This window comes from Lissotriton helveticus, chromosome 12, assembly GCF_964261635.1.
Source record: "Lissotriton helveticus chromosome 12, aLisHel1.1, whole genome shotgun sequence".
In the NCBI taxonomy this organism is placed as follows: domain Eukaryota; kingdom Metazoa; phylum Chordata; class Amphibia; order Caudata; family Salamandridae; genus Lissotriton; species Lissotriton helveticus.
Window position 1 is genome coordinate 376327641 of NC_136073.1, and position 23187 is coordinate 376350827.

General features: G+C 46.4%; 1 protein-coding gene and 1 pseudogene across 2 annotated transcripts in view; both read right to left on the reverse strand.

The window, feature by feature from the left end:
• The window catches only part of CEP89 (centrosomal protein 89), a 1224823-nt gene that overhangs the window by 975398 nt on the left and 226238 nt on the right, over window positions 1-23187 (reverse strand). The window lies entirely within an intron of this gene.
• Window positions 14800-16354, reverse strand: LOC144799242 (far upstream element-binding protein 2 pseudogene; annotated as a pseudogene).

Consider the following 23187-nt stretch of genomic DNA (forward strand, 5'->3'; position numbering starts at 1 on the left):
ATACTTGCCGAAGCCGAGAGCAGAAGCAGACCCCGCAGGCAGCAGCCCCGCCTTCCTGACGCGCTGAGAGACGCGCTGCTATCTCAAGCCGAGAGACCCAGCACCGGCGCTTCTGGGCAGCCCTCGCAGGCAGCCTGGAATATCGAGAGCAGAGAAAGAGATACCATTCCTCATTCATCCTAAATTCCAGGTACAGAACTGAATAACCCCTCCTAGAGAATTCTTTAGTTATTCACTTGGCAAAAACAAACTTAACTTAAACTGTAACTTTCTATTCCCGCCCACGCATTAGACTTAGGTCAGGTACACGGGGTAGGCGTATTTAGAAACACCAGTTGAGTACGTTTAGTCAAATGTATATGTGTATGTAAATATATTTTAATAATTTTAAACATCGTATGGCTCAGAAACCATATCAATGTTTTTACAGTATTATTTTATACTATTGCTTTTAATGTATGCACTTTACTTAACTATAAGTATGGCAATAATATCGATCCATTTCTCTTGTACGAGAAAAGAGACTGATCAATAAATAACATCTTTTATTGAACACGCCCGTCTCCTCCTTTTCTCTACACTCTGATGAGACTAAGAATGCACGTACTGACTGAGTAAAATAATTGCCTTGTGCTCACACGACTCTTGAGATTGACTCTTGATTAGGGGAGAGCAAAGTTGTCATGTTCTATGGTTGTCAGAAACTAAATCCCTTCTTGTCTAATCAGGGGAGTTAATCCTTCCTTGAACATTCGAGAAAGTTTCTAGCGAACTCTGAGCTTAGCTGGCAAACCCAAAAATTAAGTCTAGTATCGACAGTAGTAGACCTAGTTAACGTCTGGCCTAGGCCTTTACTGCTGTAGGTACTATTCCAATGCGCAGAGCCTATTGGGAAAATAGGAGCTACACTACAGGACAGCAGGAAGGGGGGTGATTCCTTTTCCAAGAAACGGGGTGGGGGGTCTTGTGGTGGTTTTGGAGGGGTTGGGTCCAAGGGGGGGGGGGTAAACAGTCACAATTTGCATAAAATAGCACAGGTAATACTTGGAAATAAAAATGAGTGTCTGTCATGCAGGAATATGTATAATTTGGTTTTGTTAGACTACTATATGGTCAAAATGATTCTTTATAATGGCTAGAGTTAAGATTATGATATGGAATGTCTGTGGGCTCAATACACCCGGCAGAAGGCGATTGGTTGCGGAAGAACTTAAAGGATTTAAGCCGCAAATAGTGGGACTGGCTGAAACCCACCTCGCATATAAGGATAGAAAGTTATATAAACAATTAGGTTATGATTTGGTCATTTGTACTTCACAGACAGTATCTCTAAGGGGTGTTGCGCTTTTAAAGGATAAATATTCAAAAATGTCTGTACTTAGAACTCTTGCAGATAACCGGGGGAGATGTGCAATTGCACAGTTCTTGATCTAGGGAAAAAAGATTATAGTCTGTATGCTATGTGGGCCTAATGTCGATTGTTCTGAGGTTATTGCTTGTTTGAATTCCGAACTTTTAGATTGGGAGGGTGACCTTGTTGTAATGGGCGACTTTAACTTTATTATGGATAGAAAAATTGACACTACTAATTCACGCGCAAGGCCCAGAATGGTCCATGTAAAGGCCACTATGCGTGATTTAATGCATATCCACCAATTAGACAATGCCTGGCGAACTATATATCCTTTGATACCGGGGTTTATATTCTATTCCCATCCCCATAAACAATATTCCAGGATTGATATGATCTTCATGAATTATGGGTTGTTGGTCGATGCAAAAATGATCATTTGTCCAAAGATAACCTCTGACCATAATCCTATTATGATTGATACAGCTCTTGCAGGGTCTAGATCACAACAAGCGAAGGAGTTTTCATTACCAAGACATTTGTTAAGTAACCCGAACTATGTTGCCCACATGAATAATGTCTTAGAGGAATTCATTTTGACTAATTTACATACTTCGTCTATGGCTATGGTATGGGATTGTTTAAAAGCTAGTGTAAGAGGGGCAATTCTTCAGTATATAGTAAAACAGAATAGACAAAATAATACCCAACTTGCTAATGAACACAAGCAATATATCCAATTAGAGCAACAGCATGCCTCTGCATTAGCAGCTAAAGACCGTGGTGAACAAGAGATTTATGCCCAGAATATTGAGATCAAAGCTAAACTGCAGAGAAGAGTGAAAGATAAAGTGGCTAATAACTTCCTCAAATACAGGATAAAGCAGTACGAATATGGAGAGAGGGTGGGAAGAGTATTGGCGTATCAACTTGCAGACCAGCGGGCAAATTCTCATATTAAGTCGATTAAGGGAAGTGATTCTAATATTTACACAAAATCAGAAGATATAGCCGAGGAATTTAGGAAATTCTATGGCAATTTATACCAGGAAACTAGACCATATAACCAACAAGCTGTAGGGCGATATTTACAAGACAGTGCTCTTCCTACTTTGGATATATCTCAATCGCAGAGCCTAGAGAACGCGGTTGATCTGGAAGAACTGAATTTGGCTTCAGTGGCTCCGCCTAGTGGTAAGGCGGTTGGAGAGGACACCATACCACTAGAGTTTTATAAAATCTTTAAGGTAGTGTTGTTACCGTTTCTCCTTGTGCTGTTTAACGTCATATTGGAGGGAGGAGATGTTCCCCCCTCCTGGAGCAAAACTAACATTGTGTTTTTTCCCAAAAAGGGTAAACCGGTGGGGGAGTTAGGGTCCTACAGACCTATTTCACTTATTAATGCCGATGCAAAAATATTCTCGAAACTGCTTGCTTCTCGTCTAGCTCCAAGTATGCACTTGTTGGTCTCAGAAGAGCAACATGGCTTCGTCCCAGGCAGGGATACGGTGGCGCATATAAATACAGCCTATGCTGCTTTTGATGTGGTAGGTCAACAAGGGGAGCGGATTGGGATGATAATGCTGGACGCCGATCAGGCCTTCGACCAAGTCGCTTGGGTTTTTTTATGGAGTACCATGCAATCACTTGGCCTGAGGTTCATCTCGGCGGTCCAGCGACTTTATCGCAGCCCAACGGCAGTTATTAAGTTGAATGGATGTACATCTGGGGTGGTTAACATTCAACGGGGCACCCGTCAGGGCTGCCCACTCTCCCCATTATTATTTGCCCTTTATATTGAGCCTTATATTAGGCACCTCCTTTATAATAACTCTATCTCTCCTGTCTGTTATAATGGTATAACTTTAAAAATTACGGCTTATGCAGACGATATTGCAGTATTTACCTCTGGACCTGAGGCTGCAATCATCGCAATTACACAAGAGGCGCAATACTTTGGTTCCCTCTCTGGATATAAGCTCAATCTCGACAAAACACAATCTATTCTTAACTATGTTCCTGCATCTCCTGTATCACAGCTTGGTGTTACTACCACAGCCACTTATCTTGGTATTTGTCTTAGTGGATGTATAAATGGTTATATGTCACTGAACTATGAACGTCTAATAAAACAAATTACCATAGATTTGCGTAGATGGCATAGGTTGCCTCTGACCATCATTGGAAGATGCAATATAGTAAAAATGAATGTTTTGCCTAAATTTCTTTATTTGTTTCGTTCAATTCCTTTCCGGGTTCCAAATTCTTTTTTAAGCGACTTGACTCTGTGATTGGTAGATTTATATGGGGCTATCGTAAAGCTAGGAGAGCACTCAGATATATTAAGTTGACTTATGAGCAAGGTGGTTTTCATCTCCCTGATTTTAAAACTTATTTTTGGGCTGCCTTCTTCAATCGCATCCAGAGTGTACTTTTTGGACCTACGGTGGGTAAAATCTGGCTAGAATATCAGCTTACATTTGGTCCTAATAGTGGGTTGCTTCTTTACTACTTGTCGGACCCAAATTACTTCAAGAGAGTTCGCTTCAAGGTAGTCAAGCATGTTTATAACATATGGCAAGATATTTGTAAAACTTACTCCCTGCCTGACCTACATGAATATGCTTATTTATGGGCTGATCCTAGGTTTCCGGGAATATTCTCAGATGCTGTCTGTAGAAAATGGCAACAAGCTGGAATAATATGACGTGGGCAGATCTACGATGAAGGCGTTTTAGGTCATTTGTTTCTTTAAAAAATGAATTTGGGATATCACAGAATACATTTTTTAAATATTTGCAAATCAGAAATTATTTCCTACAAGGGAAGGGATTGTTTGCTCTTCCCCATTCCTCTGCTGTACTTCAGGCTATCTTTCTTACCTCTGGTCGGCATCAGATTGGTAAAGTTTATCAGTGTTTTATGCAAGAAACATTGGACGATGGCTTGAAAAGGGTAGCCAAGATTAACCATATGTTCGGAACTGGAATTAATATTGAAGAATTTTATGACTCCCTGGCTACAATCAGTTCTGCTGTCTCTTCAATCAATCTGAAGCTTCATCAGCATTGTATTATGTTTATGTTGTATTATACTCCGCAGTTAATTTCAAAATGGGCAAATTCTCAGGGTTCCCCAAAATCATTCTGTCCGAAGTGTAAGTTGCACGCTACTGATCTTAGACATATGTTTATATTATGCCCATGTCTGAACACATTCTGGTTTGAGATTGACTTGGTGCTGAGTAGGTTATCAGGTATACTAATTCATATAACGGAAAGAGAAATAATTTTGGGCTCGGTTAGCGAGTCAGGTAGGATATCTAAATCGCTGTTTCAATTATTAATATTAATATTTAATTAATATTTATAATTATTAATAATTATTATTGCGGCACGGCTCTGCATCGCCAGAGGCTGGATTGAGGCAGCTAGTCCCACGATCAGTGACTTCTGGTCGTTACTTAGGGGAGTCTTCGAAATGGAACTGGCGTTAGCAAAAGCACGGGGCCTACGTTCAAGGGTTACATTTGGAAAGGTGTGGTCTAGTCTGCAATGGGATTAATTGCTGCTGCTTGCTTTAAATCTTTTGTAATATTTTCTAGACTTTGGGGGTGTTAATATATGTTGGTCTCATGTATTATTTTAATTTACTTGTATGTTCTCTTCCTTGAATATTTCAACTGGCCTTGATTCAGACTACTATTTATTTAAATGCTGTATTCGAGATATGTGAATATTTTTTATTAAGTATTTTGAGATGTATTGGTTATTTCCATTTATACTTGTGCTATATTTGTTTGGTTGTTTTTTTTTCTGTTATGTTATGTTTGTGACAATAACATTTATTGATTGATTGAATAGCTTTATTTCGATATTATAAACATATCATAAAAGCATTACATTTACAGAATAAAAAGAGTAAAAACAGTTTGACAATAAATAATAAAATGGTCAAGAATGACATCAAAAACATCAGAAAATGAGTTGGATTCAGACTATGAGACAAATTTAAACAGACTTTAGCAGGAGCACATTATTGGAGCAACAGTTTCTTGGCAGGTCTTAAACAACAAAAAATGAGTTTAGAGTCAGACTTGAAACAAGTTTAAACCGGCTTTAGCAGGAGCACATTATTGGAGCAACAATTTCTTGGCAGATCTTATCCGCCAGGCCCAACCCAAGAATTTTGCCAAGCAACAAGCGTAAAAGGGACGAGCGTCTGATCGTAATAAGCGCAATGCTTCTACATGCGATCTGGTGCCCAGGGACCCACATAGTGGCTTCAGCCATCTTGGGTGCTGCATAGGCATAGCACTCAAACAACAGATGTGCGATGGACTCGACCCTTAAATCACAGAAGGGGCAATCTGGGATAGTTTGTAAAGGAGGTTTCCAGGTAGATGTTAACAGCCCCAAGGGAAGAACTCCTGCCCTAAATTTGAAATACAAGGATCTGTCTCCCATGTTGCAAATTAAATCCAAATAAGGTTCTCTATAGGGAAGTTCTTTAAACAAGAGAAACTCCACAGCAGATTTGCAATGTTTAGGGTTGGACAGTCTCTCATTTGCCACCCAAGACCAGTAGATTTTCTTAAGCATCTGTTTGGGTGGGGCTGTCCTATTAACCCAATCGTCTCCCAGACCCAGATCATATAGGAGCTGCTTGACCTCCCTAAGCCAGATTACCTTATGCCAGCCTGATAAGGATAGGAGATCTCTTAAGGCATCAGCATAGCTGATCAGCTCTGGAACATTCCATATCCGGGCCCATAGTAGGAGGGGGCGTAACCTAGCTTGCTCACCTATTGGGCGTGTGCCTGCGTCAAGCAAGAGGGGGAGTGTCGGGGTACTGTGGGGTAACTTCATAAGATCTTTGTGGAAATTATTTTCGAGGTAAGTTAAGGTGTTAACTCTCTGTGTACCCCACAGTTCCGCTCCATACAGCGCTGCACTCACCACTCTCGCTCTGTAGATATCCAATAATGCCCCAATGGGTTTGAGAGATGAGGCACGTTGTTCTTTTAGCAGGGCCCCAGTGACCCTCTTATGGGTCAAATAGACCTTTTGGTGATGGGCCTTCCAGTTCATGGTGTCACAGATACGAATGCCCAAGTAATCAAACTCCTTGACAATAACATTTATAAAAAATTAAAATTAAAAAAAGGAATCATAATCATGTACAGCATCATTGTGATCATGAATAGTAAGTTTCCTGATCTTATTCTCTTCCTCACTAGAACTCTCATCACTATCGACACATTTTACTCTCAACCCCTTTTTTTCTTACAAACCAGTGAAAAATTGACAATTACCCCACAGGCTGAGGACTTTTGTTTAATTGTGGGGCAATAGTTACTGGATGTTAAATGTGAAGCACTGTCACATCAGTAACATCTTAGGTTCCCCTTTTAGTGTATTCCTGTTCCTTAACATTCTCTTTCTTGGATTTGGTGAACCCATTGTCTTTCATTTTACTCACAATCTCTTCTGACCTTTCCTTAGTCTCTGTTTTAAGAGCTTTGGCCCTGCCACTAGACCATTCTGCTTTTCTCACTATACCCAGAATATCTTTCTAATCAGCGTCCCCATTTATCTTGAATAGCTGGATTTAGTGTGCATAAACTACCTGATCCCTAATAAGTTGGTTTTGAAAAATGTCAAATTTGCAATCAGCAGCTAGCTTTTTCAAAGCGGCTACATACTCATCCACTGTTTCATTCACTTCTAGTTTCCGTTGAAAGAATTTAAACCTCATAATCCCTATACACACTTTGGGAGCAAAATAATTATCAAAACCATTCACAATAGCATCTAATACATTTAAGTCCCCTATCCCCCCGCCCCCACAAGAGCTCCCACAAGATCCCCCCCCCAACCCTCCGGCCCCTCTTAATGTAATACAATCTTTTTCTTCCTCTGTGGCATCATTTTGTCTTTTTCATCTAGCCTAGCGTATGAATTGAATTAAAAAATATGCTTTCCATTCGACCCATTTTATACAAGGGCTCCCTCCTGCAGGCCAAAACGATTGAGGTGATTGTAGTGAAAGAAATGCTGCAGCCATACTGATATTAAAAATGTAGAATAATGCAGTGCTAGAAATACAGTGTCCCTTCTGCACCCCTGAGGGACTAGTTCACTGTACCCTGAGAAGTCTCCAAGGACGCTTGTAAAGTACTAAAATCAGTCAATTGTATGGCAGCCCACGGACACAAAACTAATAAATTCAGCTAAATAAAATTTCCTTGCAACAGCAGCAAAAGTTAAAATCACCCACTGTGTCACAATGGTAGCATGAAAATCAGAAGTCAACAATCCCAGAGAAAGAACAGCTCTGAGAGTACGGCACTTCCCAAAAGTAAAATGGCGGCACATTGCGTGACCACTCTGCATTGACCTCCACGCAGAATGCACCACAACAACAATTACCAAGTGACGCGCTGCGAGATGTAGTGGATACGTCAGAAGGATTTCATTACAAGACAGGAGGCTACCATTATGCATAACATCTTTTATTGCCACTCCTGAGGCACCTTCAAAGAATTCGCAATAGAAAAAACACTAGAACTGGAACACACAAGTCCATAAATATTCTATGCACCCAACATTCTTCCTCTTTTAATTGCTGCTCCTGAAACAGATAAGTCTTACTCTTTTCATTTATTAGTGATAGTTTTGTTGTAAGGTTGTGTATTGTGGAGTTTATGAGATGTATGTTGGAGCAAGCTTCTAATGTTTGGCAGCATGCTTTTTTGTATGTTTTTTCATTGAATTGCGATGATTTAAGTTTGGTATGCTATTAAAAAAATGTAAAAAGTTGTAGGTGAAAATTAGAAGACATTTAAGAGGGATGTTAAATCTCAATTCAGAGATTTTTTTTATTTTAAATTAATTTAGGTTTTATCTAGGAACTAGGTGAATAGGAAGGCAATGGTGTTATTCAAAAGATGCCTTTAGCATTTTTCGAGGCTTCTAGCTGATGCACGAGAATCGGTTTGCGTGTCAGCGCGTAGATAACGAGAGTCTCTGGCTCAGGCAGGTGGTAACGCACACGTAGATGGTAGGAGTCTCTGGCTGAAGCGCGAGGTAACGCACACACAGATGGCAGGCAGACACGTTTATTTTCAGCCGGAGGCACGAAGTTGAGGAAAATTGACAGTTTAGAGTCACAAGAGACACGCATCGTGCATGTGTGATCTCGTGAGAAGAGGAGGCCATCTTGGATTGGGCATTTTACTATTATACAAATAGAGTAACATGCGAGCACAGGGAACGGTTTGACGATCATTTTTTCCCTAGCTGTGTCGCAGGTTAGAAATATCAGCTGTTTGGTGTTTAGTGAGAAATCGGAAAATTATATTACGGTTTTGAAGAAGGATATTGTACGTTATTACAGGAATTTAATAATTTGTGGGCAGAGAGTTTCTAGATTGGACTATTTATGGTTTAAATCTTTTTATTGAGAACATTATCAAAACACATTTAGAGTTTCAAAGACAGTACTATAGCCGTGATGCACACGACTAAAGCATGCCATGTCAAAGAAATCAGTGTGGATTAAGCACCTAGAGCAGTTAGGTAAACATGACATGACTTACAAAGGAACCTTATTCTAACCTCCCCACCGCCCCCATCCCGCCTCTTGTCTACTGAATAAAGGAACATAATGAAAGGAACATGGCCTAAGTTCAATCATGCAAAACAAGACGTCATTACCCTGTCTGTTGCTGGTCAGAGAGTCGCAGAAGGCGAAGATACCTAGGAGACGTGACTTCCCTGAATTCAAAAGAGAGGAGGGACAAGAATGGTTGCCATAGCTCGTTGAATGTGGATCCCTTCCCCATTATGGTCAGAGTTAACTACTCCGTACCCAGCACTTGCTAAAGGCGTTATAACCAACCTGTGAGGGTAGGGATCAGGGGAGTGTGCCAGTATGTCAGAATGTTTTGGACTGCTGATCCCAGCAGTATTGCGATCAGGCGGCCTCTGCGAGACTTTAATGGATAGGTCAATGGGTACGGGAGGCCCAGGAGGACGTATGCAGGAAAGCGCGGTATTTGTGTGTCAAGGTGTTTATCCACCTCATCAAGTACTTGGGCCCAGTAAGGCTGGAGTTGGGTGCATTCCCACAGCAGGTGCACAAGGGTATCCTGGTTCCCGCATCCATGCCAGCATTCCGCCCCCTGGGAGGGATCCATTGAGTGTAGACATTCAGGGGTATAATACCAATAAGTGGCCAGTTTAGTGAGGGTTTCGGTCAATCCCATGTGGTATGCTGAATGTCGGGCTCTATAATACACCCCCTCCCATTCCTTGTGCCTTAGTGTTCTGCCTAGGTCTCTTTCCCATCTTCGCAGCTAACATTGTACATGTGTGTGTAACTAAGTAGCAGCATCTTATATAGATCTGAGATGAGGTTTTTGTCCGAAGTAAGGGTGATAAGCCATTTCTCATGTGCGGAGAGATGTCTACAGGCAGAGGGCCGAACCTGGTAGTGTAAGGCCCAATTTTTTTCCAAGAAAGGGAATCTAGGATGGACAATATTTAACGGGGTCCAGTGTGTGTGTCCAGAACACTAGCAACAACAAAGGATCACAAAGTTCCCCAGAAGGACTGGGTAGGAAGGGGATATGAGTGTGCGTGTAATGTAGAAAGAATTACCAAGAGGGAAAAAGGAAGGGGGGAATTCCCTCTTGGGAACTAGAACCCTCACACGCCCAGCAAGCTAGGTGTCATGCTTCATCATATTGGTCCTGCTCCTCGTCAGACTGGCGCTGCAATGTCTGACGGGCACCCACGAAGGGGCTCTTTAGCTGAGATCTTTTGTTCCAGCCATATGGTGCAGCGTGTGAGAGGGCAGAAAGAAGTGTAGTCGTGAAAAGTGGTGGTGAATTAAAAAAGGTAAACTAGTCCACAGGGGACTTTAATGGTGTGGCTAGCTTCCTTGGTTAAAAACAGTGGGAGGGGAGATATTAGACGCGGGTAAATATGGCGAAAATATCTACAACCCTCTGTTCAGGTCGACAGGTTTCTTGCTGATCTAGCAATTCCTCAGGACCTAGTGTTCAGTACTACACAGCGAGTTAAAAACCTTATTTATATACAACCTTGAAACTTAAGGTCTGTAGCGGGGCAGGCCGACTGGTCCTGCCTTGAATAATGCCACCTAGAAAAAAAGAACACATAAGGAGGTATTCAGTTTAGTCCTCCTTCAGAGTCTAGGTGCATAATTCTACACATAATAAACGCACACAAAGAAATTACATTATAAGGCTTAGAATAGCCAATACGAAAGAAGATGGACAGGGGGCGCTTACCCTAAGTGAAAACCTAAGGTGCCTCGCAGTCTGCTCTGTGGGATCTGTGCAGGTCCCACAGAGCAGACTGCGAGGCACCTTAGGTTTTCACTTAGGGTAAGCGCCCCTTTCCATCTTCTTTCGAATTGGCTATTCTAAGCCTTATAATGTAATTTCTTTGTGTGCGTTTATTATGTGTAGAAATGTGCACCTAGACTCTGAAGGAGGACTAAACTGAATACCTCCTTATGTGTTCTTTTTTTCTAGGTTGCATTATTCAAGGCAGGACCAGTCGGCCTGCCCCGCTACAGACCTTAAGTTTCAAGGTTGTATATAAATAAGGTTTTTAACTCACTGTGTAGTACTGAACACTAGGTCCTGAGGAATTGCTAGATTAGCAAGAAACATGTCGACCTGAACAGAGGGTTGTAGAAATTTTCGCCATATTTACCCGCGTCTAATATCTCCCCTCCCACTGTTTTTAACCAAGGAAGCTAGCCACACCATTAAAGTCCCCTGTGGACTAGTTTACCTTTTTTTATTCACCACCACTTTTCACGACTACACTTCTTTTTGCCCTCTCACACGCATGCACCAAATGGCTGGAACAAAAGATCTCAGCTAAAGAGCCCCTTCGTGGGTGCCCGTCAGACATTGCAGCGCCAGTCTGACGAGGAGCAGGACCAATATGATGAAGCATGACACCTAGCTTGCTGGGCGTGTGAGGGTTCTAGTTCCCAAGAGGGAATTCCCCCCTTCCTTTTTCCCTCTTGGTAATTCTTTCTACATTACACGCACACTCATATCCCCTTCCTACCCAGTCCTTCCAGGGAACTTTGTGATCCTTTGTTGTTGCTTGTGTAAGGCCCAATGCCTAAATTGGAGGTAACAAAGCCGTTCGGTTTCCATTAGCCCGTAGTCCAACTTAAGCTGCTGAAATGGTATGATCCCGTCTACGTCAAAGAAGTGGCCATGGGAACGGCACTCTGTGACCTCCCCCGTGTGAAGGCAGCTCCGTCTAGGCCTGGTTGAAAGTCAGGGTTGTCGAATAGGGGAGTAAGCGGCGAAGTAAAGGTGGTTAATTTATGTTTGGTGTTGGTGCGACCCCAGAATTCAAGGGTGGCTCGGGTGATGGATGACGCCTATAGGTTGAGTGGCCTATGCACCTTCCGAAGGAAGGGAATCCCCTGTAGGGGCCTGGCGGCTTCTGCTTGATCTTGGAACAACCAGTGTTTTTCAGACTCCAATCGACTCCATTCCACCAAGTGACGCAGTTGTGCTGCCTGAAAATACAGCTGGAGGTCAGGGACACCGAGGCCCCCCTCCTCAGGGGGAAGCACCGTCAAAGCTTGTTTCATCCGCGGCTTACAACCGTTCCATGAATTGTGCCAGATCAGACTGAGTTTGTTGTATCCACTCCTGCGGAGGTCGGAGAGGCAAGGTTTGGAATAGATACAAGATCTGAGGTAATATGGTCATTTTGACTGCTGCTATTCCACCAAGCCAAGACAGTGGGTAGTGCTTCCATTGGCTCAGCTCCCTGCGCATCTGCACCCGTAATTGTGCATAATTAGTAGTCACTAGGGGCGGAAGTGAGGGAGCTAGCTAGATCCCAAGATAGGGAACAGAACTGGACGCCCATTGTATGGGGAGGTGTTCTGAAGTGTGCACGGGAGGAAGACGACAAGGAGAGATCCAGCACCACAGATTTTTCCATATTCACCTTGCACCCCGCAAAAGTCTCCAGTTCTGTGAGGCATGTTGGCAATGCGAGGATTGGGTTCGACAACGAGATCAGAACGTCATCCGCATTTAACTAATCGTGTGGATTTCCCTGCCAAATTTAATCCCCGTTATCTCTGGGTTATGTCGAAAGTGGGAGGCCAGGGGCTCGATATAAAATGCAAAGAGAAGGGGTGACAAAGGGCACCCCTGTCTCGTACCCCTCTTTATGGGAAACCGGGACGACGTGTGGCCATATACACGCACTGTGGCTGTTGGGAACTGGTAGCAGTTGAAGATGCACATTTGGAACTTCTCCCCCATCCCCACCCGTTCGAGAACCTGTTCTAGGTAAGGCTAGTGGGCCCTGTCAATGGCCTTTTTGGCGTAATGGTGAGTAACATGTATTCCCCTTGCGTCTTAGAGGCTTTCTCTATGAGGTGGAGTGCCCGTTTTGTGTTATCGCTTGTTTGGCGTTGGGGGATAAAGCCTGCTTGATCCGGGTCTATCAGGTCTGACATATGGGCGCGAGGCGGGTGGCCAAAATCCCGGTGTATAGCTTAATATCCACATTAAGGAGAGATATGGGGTGATAAGCTCCGCATGTCGTTCTAGCTTTACCGGGTTTCGGGATGACCACTATAGAGGCTTCCAGCATATCTCCCGGGATCGCCCTGGGTTCTTTGAATGAATTAAAAAGTTTAGTGAGTATCGGGGCCACCAGCGTGCATAAGGTTTTGTAAAATGCGTCCAAAAAGCCGTCTGGTCCGGGGGCTTTGGCAGATTTAAGGCGTGAGATTGCTGCGATAACCTCTTCTATCCTTATGTCTCTGTCTAAGAGATCAGCCTGGGCCTGAGTCAGAGTAGACAGGTCAGTGGCTGCAAGATAATGGGCCCCGTCTGTAGAGGACAAGGGCGTGCTAGCATATAAGCGGGCGTAGAACTCACGGAAGGGCTCGGCGATGTCAGAGTCTTCCGAGACCCGACAACCACCCCCATCTTGGATCTCCTGGACCCCCTGTCTCTGTCGGGTCTCACGTAGTTTGTGGGCAAGGAGCCAACCGCATCTGTCACCCCGGTGTAGTAAGCATGGTGCAACCTGAGGGCTGCGTACTCTGCTATGTCCTGGTCAAGTGCTGCTAGCTGTTGCCGCACTGCCTTCAGTTGAGGCCAAACCCTTGGTGCCCCTGTCCGTTGGTGCATCTGTTGAAGCTCCTTCGTTTTTTGGGTGAGGTCTCCTCTCTTACGCTGGCGGTCTGCATTTTCGGCTGCTGAGAAGGCCAGTATTTCCCCACGAAGGACCGCTTTGAGCGCAGCCCATTGGTGGCTAGGGACGTGTCGTCGTTATCATTGTGAGAGAGATAATCTTTTATCGTGTGTTATAACTGTTCTACCACTGTTGCACGGTGTAATAGGGTGTCGCAGAGGCGCCATTGTGGCGTTGGTCGCTGCATGGGGGGAAGAGTGAAGGTGGCAAGTACCAGTGCATGATCTGATAAAGAAGCTACACCTATTTCTACATTTGTCGCAAACGCGTGTAGGTGGGCCGAGATCAGCAGGTTGTCCAGTCTAGCGTATGTTTTGTGCGCATTAGAATAGTGAGAGTATTCCCTGGAATTGGGGTGGGAACTGCGCCATAAATCTCTGAGGCCTAAGTCTCACAAGCACGTCAGCCCCGCAGTTGATAGCGCCCCAGTCTGCCCTATGCGTTGGCATTATCTGTCCATTACATTGTCAAAGACCAAGTTCAGGTCTCCCCACAAGAGGATCCGTCGTTCGTCATGGCTGTCACTTCTGTGAGTGCTGTGTGTAAAAACTTTTCCTGTTCCTCATTGGGGGCATACATGGAGCCCACCGTGAATGTGAGGCCTCCTAGGATGAAGCGATAAGTAAGTAATCACCCCTTGATCTCAGCTTCCTTGTGGAGGACCTTACCCCGAAACCCCTGGGCAAGCAATATAGCAACTCCTGCTGTTTTGGTGTGACTGGAGGAGAACAGTATGGTTGGGTATTTACGAGACTTGAGACGGTAACACTCTTTGGGTGGGGGATGTGTTTGCAAGAGGCATATATCGGCTTTCGTGTATTCGAAACAGGACAAAACGGCCCTGCGTTTAATGGGATTGTTGAGCCCCCTCACATTCAGGGTAAGTATCTTAAGTGTGGTAGGAGCCATTCAATCAGGTGGGGATGATGAGAGCCATGAGTGGAGCCTGACGTCTATCTCCGTGCTCGCGGGGAGCGGGGTTGTGGTGCTGATAAGATCTACTTTTACAGAACTGAACTGTCGATACAAAAGGGTGGACAAGGGACCTCAAAACCTCTGAAAAATAACGCCAAACAAATAACAAAACAGAACTCTTCTGCATAGGGCAGAAGTGAGAAAGAGTCTAACCACTATGAAGTCTGTCATCCTCAGATGAGCGAGTTAGAGTCTCCATGGGCAGAGGGGTGCCTCAATCTTCTCCTCAATAAGCTGCTTAGCGTGGTCAATTTGTTGGGGTACCCCTCGGATGATGAAAAGCTTAATGTTAGGGTCACCATTGGGTGGGGGCAGCCGCGAGATCTCCACAAACGCCCCCATTTGCTGATTTATAGCTTTAACATTCTCTCCACCTCTCCCAATGACTAGGCCACACTTGTGCGTAGGAATGGAGAAAGTCATCTCCCCTCCAGGGGGACCCCAGCTACCTTGGCCTCGTCCTCTACCTCGACCAACAGGGGGCATCCCTGGACCTTGGGGACCAGGTGGCCCAGTGCGAAGGCTCTGTAAAAGGTCATTAATGATGCGGCCACACCTATCCGGCTGACCCATTATGTGTGCTATTTTCTCAGGGCCAGTACCATCATCTTGTTTGAACTGTTTCCGCACTCCTGCATCATTCTGTATTTTCTTAATCATTTCACCACTACGGCCAATAACCACACCAACTGAATGCCTAGGAACCGGGACATCTATTCCTCCACCACTGCCGCCGCCTCCTCCTCCTCCTCCTCCTCCCCTTGAACCGTACTCATTTCAGTCACCGAAGCCACCTTCTTCACGCTCCCGCAGCATTTCCATTATCATCTCACAGGCTTGCTGTACTTTATATGGATCACCAACAATTCGAAGGGGTTTATCAACATTCTGACCCTGGGAACCGTCTTGAATTAAAATCACTTTTACTCCAGCTCGTTCCTGAAGCTGTTTGATGGTCTCTCCTCCTTTGCCGATGATGAGTCCAGCTTTGCCTGCAGGACGTGGAGGTCCTGGTCCAGCAGGTCCTATGGGCCCCTTTAACAAAGGCCCCTACAATCCAGGGCCGCCTGGGCCTTCTCCTCAGGCCTCGCATGCCGCTGTAAGCTGCCTCAGGGCGCAGCAATTGTTTACAACCCTGGGCCGCCACCACACCAATATCCTCCTCAAGGCTGGGGAAGAACATATCCACAATGGGGACAGCCTCCAGCTCCTCATGACCCAGGCAAACCTACCGCACCAACGGATCCCAATGCAGCTTGGGCAGCTTACTACACCCACTATTACCCACAGCCTCCAGCACCATTGCCAGGCCAGCCACCTGCTGTTTTGGCAGCACCACCAGCTCAGGGAGAACCCCCACAGCAGTTGCCAACTGGACAATCTGATTACACCAAAGCTTGGGAAGAATACTACAAGAAAATAGGACAGCAGTAGGGGCAGCCAACTCCACAGCCTGCGGGCCAGCAGGACTACACAAAAGCGTGGGAGGAATACTATAAGAAACAAGCGGCGGCTCAAGCAGCAGTAGTGGCCCTTGCTCCAGCAGCACCGGCACCAGCAGCTGCGCCACCAGGTGCTCAGCCAGACTACAGTGCGGCGTGGGCAGAATGCTATCGCCAACAAGCGGCCTACTACGGACAAGCACCAGGTGCCCCTGTTGCACAGCCCCCTCCCACACAGCAGGGACAACAGGAACCCTGGTTGCTTCTGTGACGTCTAAAATCTGGAGCCCCACCTTCATGTTGAGCCAGTTGTAGAAGAAAGAAAGACCCTCACAAAACATCAACTCAGCCCTTTTCTGAAACTTGGACAGTTTCAGGTTAACACTGCATTTTTTGTTTTTTTAAAAATAAACTTTAAACAAACTCTGCTTTTAGTTGGAGTTGGAACATTCCTTGGACAAGGTATCTGGAAAGAACAAATCCTCTTGATACCCTTACCCCATCCCACAACACCATTTTCCACCGCTCGGACTGGTCTGGTCTGTCTTGTTTAAACGTCTGTTGAAGAGGAGATTAAAGACGAAAAAAATTGTACGCTCAAGATTTTACTTTTTACCGCTCCTTTTTAACTTCACAATAAACGATAACAAAATATTTCCCCTTGGTGTTTTCCTGGCTGGTGTCTCTATATTGGCGCCCGAGGGGGGGAGGGGCAAATGCTGGCTTGCGTCCCTCTGCCCTGGTGCTTTGGAGGGGCTGTTGCCAACTGGTATGTCCTTGGTGTTTTTAAGGACCATTGTAAAAGGTCATGTCATGGAGGCCATTGTGGCACAGATGAAATTTCTCAGCTTCTTTGTCCTTTTTAAAAAAAAAAATAGTTGTCGATAAAGGCATTGTGTTTTTTTGTTACAATAAATGCTGCTTTTGTTTTAAACGCCAAAAAAAAGAGTCTCCATGGGGGAAAAGTTGTGACCGGGGGCATCCCCCAGCCCCCCTCCGCTCCCTGCCGGCAGCCCACTGTTAGGAAGTACATATCAAAAAGAGCCAGTAGGACAGATAAGTTTCAGCCAGGTTTGCGATTTCGCCAGTTCAGTGGTCAGGGTCTCAAGCACTGCTTTTCGTCCCTCAGAGATTTCGGCAGAGTCTGGTCGCTTTGGCCGGCGGCGTCTTCTTTGTTGTTTCCAGATTGGTCCTGTGTCCTCTGCCCAGGGAGTAGAGCCGTCATCTCCGCTCTCTTCCGCCGGGGGGTCGATAACCAGCAGGCGGCAGGCCTCCGTTAGGGAGCGAAGATGGAAAACTTTGCCTTCCGTCCAGCAGATCAGGCAGAATGGGTGACCCCAGCTGTAGGAAATGTTGCGTTGACTGTGGTACGAGGTGACGGTCTGATGGTTCTCCTTTTCTGCAGGTGGCGGGCTGCTAGGTCTTGGTATAATACAGGGTTATGTCTGCGGAATGTTAAGGGGTGCTTCTGCCGATCCTTCTGAAGAATTTCTTCCTTGGTTCGGTAGTCTTGAACGCAGACCAATATGTCTGAGGGTAGGGCTGTAGCAGGGCGTGGTGGTCCCACCCAGTGTGCCCTATCGAGCTTAAGCTCAGCGTCCGGTGGGTTGCCCAAGACATGGTTAAAGAGAGCTCTGGTATATTGGAAAATGTCGTCTAACTCCTCATTGGTCTGCAACCCCTGGATTCTGATGATATGGCGGCGGAAACGATTCTCCAGGTCCTCTAGGTGGGACTGTAAGTCCACCTGCTGGTCGTATATGCTGACGATCTCTGGTTACAGAGACGACAACTCCGTGTCCCTCCTGTCACTTTTCTCCTCTAGCTCGGCAACCCTCTCGCCAATTCCATCCATTTCCCTTCGGATATCTTTGATTTCGGCTGTTAGATTCCGCTTGATTGTCTGCAGGTCTTCACGCAGCGACATAAACAAGGACTCCCGGAAGGCCTTAGTAATGGGTTCTCGGCCGTCATTATTCATTGTTTTAGCTGAGTCAGTGGTCACAAGGGTGTCGTCCACCCGACCACCAGCCTGAGCCTTTGCAAACAATTCTTTTAGGGTTTTATCCTTCCGTCCTCGTGAAGAGGACATAGTTCGTGGTTACAGGCAACTGGGCCGTGTGCTAGTAGGTCCTGCGCGAATTGAGGCAGGTTGTGGCCCAATGTCGCTGGGTTCCAGTGCCGTCCGGTAGCCCCCCTCCTAAGGTACCGTGCGTCGGGTCTGCCCTGCCGCCGCGTCTCACAGGTCCCAAGCCGACTCTCCAGGTGGGAGGAGCTCCCACGTGTTGCTTGGTCGGCCACAGCGGGCAGGTACCGAGAGAGCCCCCTTGGCGCGCCTGATGCCGACCTCCCCTTCTCGCACTGGACCCATGGCGCCTGGGGGGTTTCGATAGATCCGGATGCCTCCGGTAGTGGGCGCTGCCCGGGTCTAGCATGTCTTTGCTCCGGGCAAGGGGGCAGCATTCGGCTCCTTGTGCTCTGTATTGCGCGGTGTCGCCCCTTAACAAAGCCGGCCTCTTTTACTGCACCTCCAAGGTGCTACGGTGCTCCCTGCCCCCATAGAGCCCCCTTATGAGCCGCTACATGGGGCTCCCAGGCCGCTGTCAATGCTGTCCCAGGCCTATTCGCTGCAAGTTGTTTTCCAGGCGTGGGCCGTCTCCCCCCCACTGCACTTCCCTGATGGCGAACGTATCTAGCTTCTCGGGTAAGCGAACTTGCCTGAGTAGCGGCGGGGGGATGGAAGTCAGCAGGCCCTCCAATCTGCCCCACTGATAGACCATGCTGCTGAGGGCGGGCCTCTCGCTGCTTCACTGTGGGCTACGCTGCTGCGGGGCCTGTTTGCTCTTTGTGTGCAGCGCTGGGCTTTCACAGAACCTCCTGCATGGTGTGTCGATGCAGATTCAGACTTGGCTCTGTTGTGTTGGGAGTGTTCCGCCTGCCGCCATATTGCTTGGGCCTCCGGGGGAGATTAACCACTCCTCTCCCTGCCTCCCAACGCTGGGCCAGCACCGCGCAAGCTGTCCTCCAGTTGTCTTCTTGCATGAGCCACGACGTGGCGGACGGGGCACCGATGGTCGCCGACCCATTGGCTAGGTCCAGTCAATACGCCTCCGCTAGGTCACGTCGCAAGATGGCGGGCCTCGCTCCGTTCTGTTGTCGACTGAGGGGTGTGCTGGAACTATCCCCCTAATGGGGTGTCTACTGATCCCAGGGCACAGCCCGTAGAGCAGCACCATCCGCTTCTTACAGGTCGCTTTTGGGCGAGAGTCGGGGTGTTCTCAGGCCGCGTCGGTGTCGAGCCGTTCCCAGGCTGAGCCGCGCCTCGGCAGGGCCGCTCCCGTCTGCGCTGCGTTTCCATGGTCATGGGTGAGGGACCCGACCGTCACTCAGCCCTGCGACCGCCTCCGCATCGATCTCGGTGTGCGGGCTCACTGCATCAGGAGTCTGCCTGTTGTAGAGGGCGATACGCTGGTGCTTTGCGGGGTCGCAGGCGGGAGTGGAGGAGCCGCACGTCCTATCTGGTCGCCATCTTGGCATCGCCCCCCTAGATTTGACTATTTAGAAGATTAAAGGAGGAAATATAAATGAGGACATTTTTTAAAGATTAATTGAAAACAAAATGAAGAAACAGGTTAAAGAATCTATGGAAGAGTTTTTGAAAGGTATGAAAAGGAGAGGTAATGAATCAGGCGAAGAATTGTATTCATTATCAGAAGGTGAAGTAATGAGTTCAGTTAGGTATGAAAAGAACAAAAAAGACCAGACACATTGAGGAGGTTGAAATAGCACACAAAGATAAGGTTGGAAGATTACCAACTGCAAAGAAAGGTGTCCGTGGCGACACAAGAAAGAAATGTGTCCTTAGTGGCACGCAAAGAGAGGATGGCCCTTAGCGGCACACAGGAGGATGAGAATTTTAAAGAAGGAATGCTAGAAGTGGAGAATGGTGGCCTATGGACCACGTTGCGAAATTTATAAAGATTTGGATTAAAAAGCCTTTGGACAGAGAGTTGAGGAGGCTGATGAGAGCAGAATGTTCTAGGCTTAGGATTGAGGAGAAGGTCTGCTTTGCTCCTAATCTGGACCCAGATATTATAAGTTATTTGTTCAGGCTTGGAAGGGATCCAAGAAAGGGTCTGGAAAAATCTGTTACAATATGTCAAGACAAATTTCTGGATGTTTTGGGTCCTTTAGGAAGAATTCTGGATATGGCAGAGAGTGCCTATGCAAACGGAGAACAAGTAGATGTAGAACTTATGAGGGGATGGAGCCAAAGGGCAGTTGTTCTTTTGGGAAACGCTAGCACAGGACTGCTGCAAGAAAGGAGTAAAGCGATCTTGATGACGATCAACCCCAAATTGGGAGAATTAGCTCAAAAAGAAAGTAATGAAGATTCTAAAGGATTGTTATTTGGAGATGGCTTGGTCAAAGGAATAGGGAATAGGGAAACATGTAGGGACATTTACTGCTTTGGACCAGGTTTTTGCACTATCACTGAACGCTCTGCTCTGTGCTGAGGAGGATGACAGAGGATTGCTGTCCCGCTCCCCATGTTCGCAAAAGGTCCTGCTGAGTTCCGCCCAAAAGCCCAGAGCCTCCTCTGTTGTGGACATTTCTTTTACGGAGGTGGCGTGAGGCTGCGTGAAGCCGAACAGAGAGTTGGGGCTGTTGTTGTGGATAAAGTGCTCTGTTATCGACACGGAGCCGCTGCCGTTGGGCCGCCGTGGATTTTCACCGAACCCCCTGCTCATTGCTCTCGCTCTCACCAAGGCTCTCGTTCTTGGCCCCCCTCCGCGAGCTGCCACCGGAGGGATGTGAGGTTGTTTGAGCCGATTGAGCCTAGCAAGGTGAGGTTGCAGTGCGGGGGACTGTACTGCAGCAGCGGCCCTGGGAGCATGTGGCTGCCCTGGGAATATATGGCGCATTGAGATAGGCTCAGAGACAGAGGCCAGATCATAGATCAGCTGTGACTGCTGGGATCACAACGCCGTGGGCGGCAGCATCCTTTTGGCCAGTCAGTTTTAGAGTGTCAGAGTGTCGATTTAGAGCTCGGTCCTCGGTCCTGGTACAGTGGGCGCACAGTGGCACACACTGGTATTACTTTATTCTCTTAATTGAACTGAACGTCAGCTAAACTCAAGTGGTGGTAGCAGAAAGAAGGCGAGTTTTGCTACGAACCATAGCTCCTTTATATTGTATTGTATTGGTACAATATAGGGGGTTAAGCTGAGGATGAAAACAAGATCAGCAACTTCAATTCAGAAGGGTCGGAAGAGGCACAACAAAAGCAAAAATATATATCAGAAGGACTCAAGAGTCTCAAGGCAAAGCAAGACACCCCAGAAAAGTTATGACCAAGGATTCCTGTTTACGAAGTAATATGAGGAGAGAGTCAAGCCCAAGTGCCATAATCAGGGCGTTGCATCAAGGAAGACATGGTGGATCCAGACCAAAAAAGAGAGGTGTGGAGAAGATCTCCGTCTGTGACTCACCGTATAAGACTCGATCTGGAGATGCAAAGGATACTTCAAGAAAGTAACCCCATGATCAAACAGGTTTAATAGACTCTCCAGTCTGGAAACAGCAGTCAATTAAGGAATGTTTTGGGAGAAAAGGAAGTATGGCTGGCTATGGCTTTAGAGTAAAAGACATTGCAAATTGGGGCGAAAGGTTAATCACAAGTACATCTACGTCACAAGTTGCGCGATCTTCTTTTCCGATGACTCGAGACAAAGAAAACGTATCACCTACATTTAACACGCTGCCTATACAATCAACACCAATTGTGCTGTGTACCTTAGGAGGCAACAAATATACAAAGGGAAACACAAAGGGAGGGGACCCTCTGGCCATGTCTGAAGATTCCCCCTTGTCTACCTTGTGTGGAGTGATCGAAAAGAGAAACGTGGATGTGGGCATGGACGTGGATGTGGATGTGGACGTAACGGACGGAAGGGTACATCACAATTTAGAATCAGCAAATAATGTAGGGAGCAAAGATGTGGCAATCTCGGAAACAGACTCAAACTATGGTCGTGAAGATCAAAATGTATCAGGGAATGAGGACAGTAGTGTTGATTTAGATCTTGATCAAGCCGAGGGTTCATATGTGTCATTTAAAGCTTCAATTTCATCTAGCCAAATTACTTAGCCAACTCATTAACAGTGAAGTATTACAACATGGAACAGAAAGCACTAGTACTTCCTCAGTTAACTTATGTACACAGAGGGAGAATAAAACTATATCATTACAAAGCAACAAGGAACTCTTATTGAAAAAGATTATGAATGGGATACTAGAGATAACAGAAAAACTGGAAGTCAGGGACCCAAGTTGTTCAATAAAAAACGTAAATATGGAAAAAACTGAGGGTATGGATAAGTGAATGTTTTGTGGGAATTCAACAAATGAGGAGGGTGGAACTCCAAAGACCAAACAACGGGAAATTATGCTAAGAGATCCAGCCATCACATAATGAATCTCCATGTAGTGATGAAAATTGTACAATCAGGAAGAAACCGCGAGTGAAATGGGAAACCCTGACCAAGCCCTATGAGAGGGGCGGCTTTGCGGTGCCTGACATGAAGCTCTACTATCTATGTGCGCAGGCGCATTTTGCCTCGTACTGGATCTCGGCGCCGCCATATACACCGCACGTGGCGATCGAGGCGGCGGCAGCGCATCCATTGCCATTGAAAGCGATGATTGTAAACTCACACTCTGTATATGAAAGGGGTGAAGTGGACACGGTGCAGAGCACGGTGAGAGCGTGGCAGGAGTTGGGCTGGCGCACCAGTTCCTTGCCACTCTATGCGCCGGCCATGCCACTGCTCCATCATGAGCATATCTCAGTCTCGTGTGAGATAGGGGCTCTCCACCTACTACAGGATGCTGGTATAACTACAATAGGGGATGTCTTCCCGGCAGGCCGCTTTCTGGATTTACCGTCAATCTTGGACCGAACAAACAATGGCACCATGGCTACCTTCGTGTATGTCCGGTTGAGGGCTGCAGTGCGCGATCATTATCCGACCTTTCCGTTGGAACTGTCCGCGCTGGCTGCGCTGCAGTTCATGTATACTGCTACTTCTAGAGTCAAAATGGTTTCGAGGTTGTACAAACTTTCACAAG